The sequence below is a fragment of the Silurus meridionalis genome, chromosome 10, assembly GCF_014805685.1.
Source record: "Silurus meridionalis isolate SWU-2019-XX chromosome 10, ASM1480568v1, whole genome shotgun sequence".
Lineage (NCBI taxonomy): Eukaryota > Metazoa > Chordata > Actinopteri > Siluriformes > Siluridae > Silurus > Silurus meridionalis.
This window is the reverse complement of record NC_060893.1, coordinates 19,204,258-19,216,169: the sequence shown is the minus strand read 5'-3', so window position 1 is coordinate 19,216,169 and position 11,912 is coordinate 19,204,258. Positions and strand designations below refer to the sequence as shown.

General features: G+C 35.2%; 1 long non-coding RNA gene across 1 annotated transcript; it reads left to right on the top strand.

The window, feature by feature from the left end:
- Positions 1-242: 242 nt before the first annotated feature.
- Positions 243-10,038, top strand: LOC124392019. The gene is made up of 5 exons (XR_006927080.1): positions 243-1,408; positions 3,218-3,322; positions 5,315-5,386; positions 7,026-7,082; positions 8,951-10,038. It is a non-coding gene; the product is annotated as an uncharacterized LOC124392019 (long non-coding RNA).
- Positions 10,039-11,912: the final 1,874 nt, after the last annotated feature.

The following is an 11,912-nucleotide window of genomic DNA, read 5'->3' as shown; positions in this document are numbered from 1 at the left end:
CTTGATTCATCCTTGGATTTATTACAACCATCCTAAATATTTCTCATCTCTGCTCATATACAAAAGTATTGGGACAGCTGGCTTTTCCAGCCATATGTGCTTCTTTCCCAAACTGTTACCACAACGATTGAGGCACACAATTGCATAGCAAGTCTTTGGACGAAAGATTAAATTTTTTTTCTTCATTTAAAGAAGATCCAAACCTGTTCCAGCATGACACTGCCCCTGTGTGCAGAGCAATGTCTATGAAGATATGGGTTGAAGTGGAAGATCTTGAGTGGCCTGCTATAAAGTTTTGACCTCAACCTTTATGAACACCTTTAGGGTGAATTAGATTTTCAAAAAGCAAATATGGATCTTGTGATCAGGTGTCCACAGATCGATTGTCCATGTAGTGTATTTCACTGTTTATCTGAATTCATATCGAATTAATTTTAGCACTCCTGATGCCTTCATGGAGTGGATTCTTCCTGTTTTAGCAAGAGTGAGGAACAGGTCACTTCTCTGATTTAATTGGCTGTTTTCATATCAATTTTAATTATTTTGTGCAAATTAGGAACAAAAGATAATAATGGAACTTTGCTTATTTCATACAGTAACTTCTGCTTTAAGGTGCTGAGTTATAATTTTTGGTTATGTACTATAACGCTGATAAACACACTGGCCACTTTAATTGGAACACCTGGAACCCTGTTTGTTAATGCAACATGATCCTGTCATGTGACATCAGTACAGAGCACACTGTGATGGTGCATGTGCAGGCTTTAATGTTCTAATTGCAAAAATCAGGGGAAAAATATCCATAGTCTCATTATAACAATTTCATGGAGCATCTGGTCATGTGGAAATTTCACACAGAATGCCAAAATGGTGTAAAAAAAAAATAAACAGTGAGCAACAGCTCAGACAAACAATAGCTTGAATAAACTCTTTATAACCATGGTGAACAGATCTCACATGATCTACACTGTTGTGGTCAGTAGGCTTTAACATCTGAAGACCACATTAGATTTCTGTTCTTGTTTCACAGGAGTGAAACCTGTACAGGCTGCGGTATACATCTAGTAAATGTATGCATGCGCGCACACACATACGCTTAAACACTAGACTTAAAAAGGTGTTTATTTTTTCATTTTCTATTGGGGAAAAATAAATCCACACACACTACATTACAAGCCACCATCAACGTCAGTGTGTGTCTGGACTGGTGGGTGTGTGCACTTGTCATGCGTGTCTGCAAAATTATGAATGGACAGCGAGCATGGGGTGTGTGTGTATGTGTGTGAGAGAGAGCGAGAGAGAGAGACGCAGAGAAAGGGAGGAATGAAGAGAGAAAAGGCGTATCACTAGAGGCATAGGATTATAATCTAGCAGCACAACCTCACTGTCAAAGGTGGGCAAGAAGACGGTAAGAATCCTTTTTTTTTTCTTACTGGGTGCATTTGTACAAAGCAGGATGCTTTTCAAAGTACAGCATGCCGTTTCTAGTGTGCAATTTATCACTGAACGTGTACATGCCTGATAACCTGTGTGTTTCTGTGATAGAAAGTCAATCATGTGTGTTCATCTGAGAATTAGTAGGCATCACTGGTTTCAAGATCAATAAAGGGCAAGCAGACAGGCATAATGTGTGCGTGTGTGTGTGTGTGTGTGTGTGTGTGTGGGGGGTTGTGACTGGTTTGTGCTCGAGTGCTTTAGATGTCTTTTACATTCGTGTTACACAGTGCACAGTCAGATTCGGATCCATTCATCATCAGGAGCCAGGAAGCAACTACAGCATGTCATTCCTATGACGTACAAGCTGTTTTTTTAAAAAGGTACCGCTAATATATGGATAAAAATGAAGGGGTAGGATGAACAATAATGCCATTTGGGTGCCTGAGGTGCTTAAAATGTTTAATTGTATTATTTACGTGCCATAGAGAATAGCATAAACCTAAAATGTATGCATCACTATTGAAAAAAATAGACACTCTATATCTGAAATGTCATACAATCACAGAACTGTCAGATTATATATATGCACATGTAAAAAGTGTAACCTGCCCTTTCCCTGTAGACTGATTATTCCATAGGGAAAAAAAGACATTTTGATTCACTCGAAAAGTCACTGTCTAGCACCAAATGCCATCTACGATAGAAGTATTTCAAGGTGTGGCATAGTGCATTATTACAAGCCTGTATTTTTGTGCATCCACAAATACTCTATAGGAAGTATTAAGTAGTGTTTGACATAGTCTGTATAGAATATCCTGTATTGCGAATATAAATTAGTAATTAAACATAATGGAGAAAAAATACAGTGACACTTAATGCAACAGCAGATTATGGATATGACTGACTAGCCGAAGAGTGGAGACGGTTATTAGGAGTGTAGATGGAATGGCTGCTAGTAAAACTGGGGCACCAGTTCAGGGCTATGCCCATGTTCACACACAAAGGAGTTATAGTTTTCTATCTTAGGTCTCTGCTTTATGGGCCTGAGACCACCATTAATTTTTTAGTCAGTAAAAACACACTACTACTACTACATGGTAAATCAACACTGGTCCTGTGGGAATGCCATTAAAATATTAACATTTTTTTCTTTTAGATTATTGATATTGCATTAAAGCAAATGTAGAAATAATAAAAGGTATGAGTCATTTGGACTGCCTGATTGTACAGTGTGTGTTTAAACGGGGGGGGGGTTGTTAGTGAATGGACAAAGGTACTTTATTGCCATACCATAGTACCATATTACCTTGCGAACACTAGGACTAATTTCTAATTAACATTTTTGTAACTGTGTCTGTGCGATGAGAGAATTTAATACTTGGAGTCACTCTTTTGTGTTTCCATGGTGACCTGGCCTCTGTTAATACCATGTGTCCCCTCTGGCCTTGGCAGATCAATGCTCATGCTCATAATCATGTATGCATCAACACCTCTGCTGTCTTTATATGCATACATATAATGTAAATGGTTAAACTTTAACAGCGTATTACTAGAAGTAGAAGGTTTTCATTAATGCTTTATGTACATAATATTCCATCTCTAATCTTCATGGATCCTACATTAGCTAAACACCTTAAAGCTGCTGAGCATGTCTGAATGGATACGAATGAAAAAAAAAACAGGCGACCTCTAGTGGTGATGTCTCACATCACATTGTGACATTTGTGCACTCATTGCATTACATGCTTGTTAACGCGATTTTGCTTTATCACACTGACAGGCCTTGAGCGAGTGATAAAGATAAAACGTGTCTCTTCTGCATTCAGCATCCTTCTGCACCCTCCTGTGTCTTCCGGTTGCAATATTTTCCATCATGGAGCAGAAGGTAAGAAAAGAGATTTGGATCCAAACCATTAAAAAAATAAATAAATAAGAGAAGAGGTTGATTTAAAATTAAACACATATAAGGATGGCTGATTGAATGCAATCAAATTGGCCCTTTTCATCATCTTAATGGCTACATGATTAATGTTATTGCCTTAGACTGTTATTCGATTTTAAATGTATTAACCACAGACAGGGGCAAAGACACTTGTTTCTTAATATCTCATCATTATACTCGAGTTACGATATTATTTCCACCTTTTACAAATACATACACAGTAAACAATATAACATAAAATACAACATATGTTTAAATGTCCTGCGACTATAATATTACAATAAATAATGTAATTGCATACGAGGGAAAAACAAAGTTGTTTGCAGCTCAGCTGATCGCAACACTCTGGAGAGATTGCTTGTCTTGCTTTGGTGCTGTTTTTATTATACTGTATAAAGTTAAGAAAGAAATACTACAGTACTATAACTACAATTGTTATTGAACACAGTATCCTTTTAAAGGAGTTCTGAATAATATTTTAGGTTCGTCAGTGTTAGTAGTAGCTTTGACTCTGTTGCTGGTGATTTTGAGATTTCATACCATAAATATCTATAGCTGTTGTATAAGGTATATATCAGGGTGCATCATGGGTACTGTTAGTATACCTTTAGTTTAAGAACCTAGAAGAGCAACAGGGCTTTTTGAACTTTTTGCAGTCAGAAAGTGACCACATTTACAGTTGCACTGACAGTATTTACAGACCTACTTGTTTATTAGTTATTAAAGTCTGGATTAAACCTTTTCAATTACAATTAAGGATGCTGGATTGTTCTGAATAATATTTAAAAAACATACTCCCTGGTTATACTTCATGAACTCTTGGTGACATCAGTTTTAAGATCCTAGAGGATATTATCAAGTTTTTAAAATCGATGGGAATGGAATTCATGTAATGGATGTTAAGGATTATTACTGTACTTTTAAATGTACCTTACCGTTACCTTACTGAACTGTACAGTACTTATTACCTTTCTTTTCTTGTTTAGTACGTTCAGACCAGGGATCAGCAGCATGTCTGTACACGATGAACCCTGGGGCTGAAAGCAGGGAACAATTCTCACAGTCTTAACATTACTCAAGTCAGCTTACAGCCTGCTTTTGTGAAAATGGTGAAAAATGCTTTTAATATATTGTAGCCAGAGTTTTGGATTCATGTATTATTCTTGCAATAAATCCATCTACACTTTGGGTTATCAGGCAAGATACTGATGTTATGTGTGTATGAGGACTTTGAATTGTGAGGCACTATGATTACAGTAATATAGATGATCACGGTTTGTGCAAAGAAAGTAAATTACATGACCACCCAAAGAAATACGAACACACGTAGCATGTATGCATTTATGTATGCAATAAATAAATAAAAATAGAATATGCTACTACTATTAATAATAATGATGATGATAATAATAATAATATTAATATTAATAATAATAGCCCTATAATATTTTTTAAATATACATATATAATTTGTCATGACCCATCTTGCACCATGCCACAAAAAGGAAAAGGTTTATTGCAGATTACAAACAGAATGTGCATGCCTAAAAAATAAGGCCAGTAACGAGTTTTTGTGGGTTTTTTTTAAAACTGTTGCCAAGTTTGAAAATTCCTTGGAAAAGAAGAAAAAAATCCCAGCATGATGATGAACTCCACCCTCGACTGCTAAAGAAGGGAGAAGGAAGAGAATGTTCAAATTCACCTTGTGGGCAGCAGGGGGCGCTAAAAATTGCATGCTTTTCGTTCACGACTGTTTGCATTTGAACAGTGCATTATTAAGTACACATCTGCACATGCTGAATAATTTTTAATTATTGAGTAGAGTGTGCAATTTGGGATACAATGAGGCTATTTCAGTTTGTTTAGCTCTTACAGAACAATACTAAATTATTATAAATTATTGAAAAAAGCCATATGATTCTTCTACTTCCTCAGACAACATCGCCTCAGAGGCACATGGTGAAGAGCAGGTCCAAGTCTACAGAAGAAATCCAGCAAGCCAAGAAGGTGAGGGATTCTGTTATGGAACTCGGACAACTCTGAATTTAAGCGTATTATGATTTATTGGCCACTCACTAGTTAATTAACATCGATTTAACCAGTGATAGTAATGGATAGTGTAACTGCTCATCCAAAAAAAAATATATATATATTTTTAGGCTATTGTGCATGCACGTTCTTCTCACTCAGCTTGATGTCAGTTTATCCCAGAAAACTTCTGTAACTTGTACTTTCTGTACAGTTTATTTTCTCAGTTTGCTTATTGTTTTTGTGTGCAAGTGTAATTGTGGTCAGTTGAATTTGAAGCAAAAAGACATGAAATGAACATGATTCAGTAAAAAGTGGCAAAAGCTGAACAAGCTCTGCTGAAACTTTAAATGTTATGAAGTAATTAAGATGTTATACAGCAGTGGTGCTGCATTTGTTTATTAAGGGTGGTAAGAAAATATGAATGAAAGAGAGAGAAAGATATTTGAATGGTCCTAATAACAATTCTTGGTGACAAATTTAGCAAAAATTAAACAAATAGATAAAGTAACTTAGTATATAAAAGATTTGCTTTTTTCCTTTCTTTACTAAGGTTCTAAGGTTTTACTCAATGATACTCTAAGATTGCATGAACCCAGATACAATTGCATTTTATATCAAAACATTGTCATCATTATCATAATTTTACCTCTGTGTGACATGTGACAGGAAGACTCAGGAATGCATTTTGTTCATTCTTGTTCATTTTCGAACCAACAATTTGTTGTTGAAATTATTAACCTGTGATTAAGTTTGGCAGTGCAGTCTTGCGTAAACATACACTATAACGACAAAAGAATTGGGATACCTGCCTTTCCCAGCAATATGTGGTTCTTTTCAAAACTGTTACCAAAACGCTGGAGGCACACAGATGTGTAGGATGTTTCTGGATGTAGTAACGTTTAATTTTCCCTTCACTTGAACCAGGAAACATAAACCTGTTCCAGCATGACAGTGACTCATGCACAAAATCAGCTTCATGAAAATATACTTTACATGAGTTGGAGTGGAATATCTTATCTTGCTATAGAGCTCTGACCTCAATTCCAGTAAACACCTTTTGGGTGAATTGGAACACTGACTCAGGACAGGACTCATCACCTCTCCTACATCAGTACCGGAGTTTACTAACATCCTTAAAATCCTTAAAATGGAGTAAAGTCAAAGTCCCCGAATGAAAATACAGTAAAGTACAGATATACAAAAACAGCTACTTAACTACAGTAACAAATTACTCTGTTACTATCCGCCACTGATAGTGTGTAACTAATAATAAATAATTACTATTAACTAAAGGAGTTTTATAGAAATTCCACAAAATTAATTGTAACTGTAAAGGAAAAAAATCATGACCTGCTATTGTTTAAATATAAAACATGCACTGGCATATTGTGTCTCTGGTTATTTTTCTTTGACTGCATGCTTTGTCATGTTTTATCCATAATTTATAGTAGCAACCCAGTTAAAACTGTAGACAGTCATTGTTTCAGGTAGAAAGAAGTGTTAACAGGTCACATTGAATTAAGAGATGCACGGTTCATGTCATGTTCAGATGAAAGGTTTGATGTAAATGCAACATTTACTGATTTGTATTAATATAATGATCTAAATATTCTAGGCCTTCCACATACCTCAGAAGTCTCTTCCTGGTGGATCAGATTTAGACAAAGTGAAGGTGAGTTGAACCACAGTTCAACTAAGGACAAGTCAACAACAACAACAACATGAAAAAAAAAACCCAAATGCTCTTCCTCATTTTAGTTACTATTCTTTACAGACTTTCCAATATGTCAGTTATTATAGCTGCTCTCCAGTGAGGTCATTGTGCTCTTATTAAATATTAACCATGATTTTTGAGGTCAAAAGGATCCAACAGCTACTGTGATAAAACCGTCCTAATTATACCACTATCACTGTTACTCCCAGTGAACTTCTTAAACTATGAACAAAAAATATCTGTTGAGTTGGAGAATTTTTTTTTTACTATAATAAAAGTTTAAACAAAGTTTTCCTATAAACAAGACTAGGCAGCTTGTCATGCAAGTAAAAAGCAAGCGCTGTAACATATGCATTAGACGTCTGACATCAGATTTGCCAATTTCAAATGAACACACTGCAAAATGTACAAAAACACACTACATGTCAGAGAATTGCATCATGAAGGCAAAATGGTGAAAATAACAAAATTGCTCCCTGAGAATTTTTCAAAAGTACCTTCCCTATTCCATGCAAAAACAAAAGTAAACATCTTCATTCCTCTCTATCTACACAAACCATAAAATGCTCCAAAAAAACAAAACACACCCTTGCATTGCTCTGGTATATATATTATCATAATCTGTCCCATTTCAGCAACCATTTAGTATATCTTCTAAAGGAACAATAAGATAGAAATAAAACTTGGATATATTCCAGAGTAGTCAGTTAGCAGCTTGTTTTGTCATCTAAAAAAAGAACTCATCATACAGCCATTATCGTATTATTAAGACTAAAATAAACTTGTTTGGCTCAGATTTTGTCCAGCATGTGTGGTGACGCCCTGGTGAGGAGGACCTAGAAAATTGTGTCTTGCCTACAGTCAAGCATGGTGGTGGTAGCATCATGGTCTGGGGCTGCACGAGTGCTGCTGGTATTTGAAAGCTGTAGTTCATTGAAGGAAACATAAATTCCAATGTATTGTGGCGGTCTGAAGCAGAACATGATGCTCTCCCTTCAGAAACTTAGCCGGACAGCAGTTTTCCAACATAATTAACAACCCCAAACACACTGCCATGATGACTGCCTTCCTGAGGAAGCTGAAGGTGATGGAGTGGCCAAGTATGTCTCCAGACCTGAACCCTATTGAACACCTGTGCGGCATCCTCATGCAGAAAAAGCACCATTTCTAACATTCAGCAGCTTTTTCTTTTTTCATTACGAAAGAGTGGAAGAGGATTCCAGCAAAAACCTGTGCAGCTCTGGTGAATTCTATGCCTAAAAGGATAAAGGCAGTGCTGGATAACAGTGGTGCTCACACAAAATATTTCATATTATTACTTTTGTTGCCAGTTATTTTGACAATAATGGCTGTATGTTGTTATTTTCAGAGGACAGTTAATATATACTATACAAGCTGCAAATTTGCTACTCTAAAATAATCCAATTTTCATTTTTGACCAAGTTTAAATAGAATTAGAGAAGATTGTCAATATCAGTGAGTATTCTTACTCTGTTGAAACTTTCACAAGGATTGTGGAATTGTGGAGTTAAAATATAGGGAAATAAAACTTTTCCAAAATGTAAATATTCTGATAAAGTCCAGACACTTGACCTTTGTTACTGACTACCACTTAAAATGCAAAGTTGAATGGCTGGCATGAAGGCTACAAATAAATAAATAATGCACATAAATAAATATGCTAGCTATTGTACTTGCTAAGTTAAGCACTAGCATCAGCACTGAACAAAGTTCTGATCGTAGTAGTGTCCCAACCACCTACTGTATTTATATATTAGAAGAATGTTCTTCATTGTTAAAAAATGTGCATGTTCCTCTCATTCTAGGAGACTCAGGAGGAATCTGAAACCCCCACATCAGCCCCAGAAGATTCAAAGTAATGTAGCTTGGAACAATGCAATCACACACACACACACACACACACACACACACACACACACACACACACACACACATATTAAATATACACATCAGATGCACTTCCCAATGTCTGTGCAACAACTCTGACTGCTTCACATATCAACTAAATGTATTTCAGTCAGTTCCATGTGTCATTTGATGCTCATATACAGTCGACTCCAAAATTATTGGTGCCCTTCATAACCGTGAGTCCAGTATGCTCATGCATTCAGCAACATATTTAGCATGGTTTATAAATGTGTAACTTCTTTCTGCTGTGTCTGTGAAATTTATTTCTGGCTCAACAACTAATCAGTATAAAGAACTATAGTAAATCAGTACTGTATTCAGTATAAAGGCAAATGTGTGCAATATGGAAACAGGAATTGGATAATGGCAACTGGGTTTCCCCTTTTTTTTTTTTTTTAATTTACAGAGGTTTACATGTTCTGTTAAAGGATAATGAAAAACCACTTTTTAGGTTTTCTACTATTTAGATTTTTTTAATTGAAGATTAATGCCTTACCAAATGGTCTAAGGCACTTGGAAAACCCTATCATCACTGTATTGATTTGCTTGTTTGTTTTCAGTTTTCAGTTTTTTAAAGTGGGAAATGAATGTAATTTTTGCTCATGACAGGAAACAATATTTGTGCTTCATAGCTCAAGAGTTCTCAATTTAATATCAAACTTTTCGAACACTTATTTTCTGTGCGCATGGGATTCTGTGGATGCATGAGAGGTTTCCAATTTCATTCCACTTTCAAAAAACATCCCAGCAGATGTCTAAAATGAAAAAAACAAATAAATTAATAAATTATTCATCATTTAAATAAAAAGGCAGATAATTCTGGAGTTGACTGACATTAAATGCTTTGCCATCATAACTCATATTTAGGCATGGTCACTATAGATGTTGCGATGTTGAGTGTATTATATTTATGGGTTTGAGGAGGTGGTGTTACTTTATAAAGATGCTCTCTGATGTACTGTTCAAAATAAACCTGTGAAACCCATGGCTTGTCTAGTGTATTTAAAGCATTTTGTGTGTGTTTGCGTGTGTTTGCGAGTAAAAGCAGAATAGGTTTGGATGTTGAACATCCTTAACTAAAGTTTTAAAAATTGAATTTTTGATGAAACAACATTTAAATACATGGCAAATAAAAAAAAAATTGTGGAAAAAGTCAGATGACAATGATATGAAGTATTGTTTGTTCTGATTGTTACAAACTCAAAAAAAAAAAAAAAAAAAAGTTTGGGACCCTTATTTCAAAAACCCATATTTTATCCACAGCTGAACATAGAAAACATATTAAATTCCTAAACTGAGGAAATGTGCCATTCTAAGCAAAAAAAGATCATTTTAAATTTGATGACTGCAACACATCTAAAAAAGAATTGGGACAGGGCCGTATTCAACACTGTGAAGTATCCCCCCTTCTTTAACAACAGTCTGTATATGTATGGGAATAGAGGAGACCAGTTGCTGAAGTTTTGGAAGAGGAAGGTTGTCCCATTGATGTCTGATACAGTCCTGAATACAGTCCTGGATCTTCTTTGTTATAGTTTTCATTTAATGCTGTGCCAAATGTTTTCAGTAACAGAAAAGTCTGGACAGCAGGCCTTATTCCTTCCTTAAAATTGTTAATATTTACTGAGGTGAAACATTTGATAGGTTGTCTATGTTCTCTTGAGAGCAAAATATGGGATTGTAATATTGGCAGATCATTGCATTCTGTTTTTTATTTACATTTTACACAGCTTCTCAACTTTTTTGGAATTGGGGTTATAACATTCAGAACGAACAGTACTTCATGCCATTGACACCTGACTTCAGTCTGTCTCAGTTGCACTTAAATGTGAAGTGACGATTCGACAATAAATCATGCATAATGACTATACAAACAATAAAATGAGCAGAAATGTGACTTAAGTTCAAATTTTCCTAATAAATTCTAAAGTGTTGTGTCACTTCTTGGAGTCCTGATTACAGTTACAGTCAGGAAGATCAGAAAATGAATTATAAGGCAGCAAATCCATTTTTTGATCTCTCATTTTAAATGTAGTTTACATAACTAATCATCTTTAAAAAATCCCCTGAAACACATTGAATAAAATACAGACTGTGAATTGAAAAAGGACTTTAGGGAAGCTTTTAAAGATTGAAATGTGAAGTGCCTTAGAACACTTGGAGCACTCTTGATTCACTCTGTGCTTCAGCACCTCCATAACTTTGTCAAATGTCTAAAAACTCATAATATTATCGGTAAAAATGGTAAATGTCTAAATTTGACCAATTTGAAGCACTTTCTTTCCAGCATGCATTATTCAGGCACTGATTATGACTGCCACTGTATTCTCAGTGTTTCAGCACTGGCAGTGACTAGAAAAGCTTTATTTTAGAACATTCTATTGGATTCAAATGCAAAAATAAAACATCATTTAATTTAATTTCCTATTAACTTCAATTAGATTTATTTTTTTATAATTCCTTTAAGCATTTAGCATTCAGAAAATCGGAGATTTTAGTACACTAAACATGGGGTCTTGCTGCTTCTTCAGGCTCTGTACTAGTGGGTCTCCATTCTTTTAGCAAAAATCCTATAGTTACTGCAGTAAAAAAAAAAAAAGACAACTTTTTCTTTATCGATAAATAATTGACAATGTTTATTGGTCACAACAGAAGACTTGCTACCACAATGTGTCTATAGGCACAATGATAATTTTTCCAGCTTGGCTCCATTTTGTTTATTATTGTGCTGTCATACATTGCTGGGTCAACATTTGGCCTTCTGTCCACTATTTTAAAAAGGCCAGACTAACACTCAGCCAAATTATGTTATATACTGAAGAAAAACAAAAGCAGTTTAGTTTTTAATGTTGAACCTTA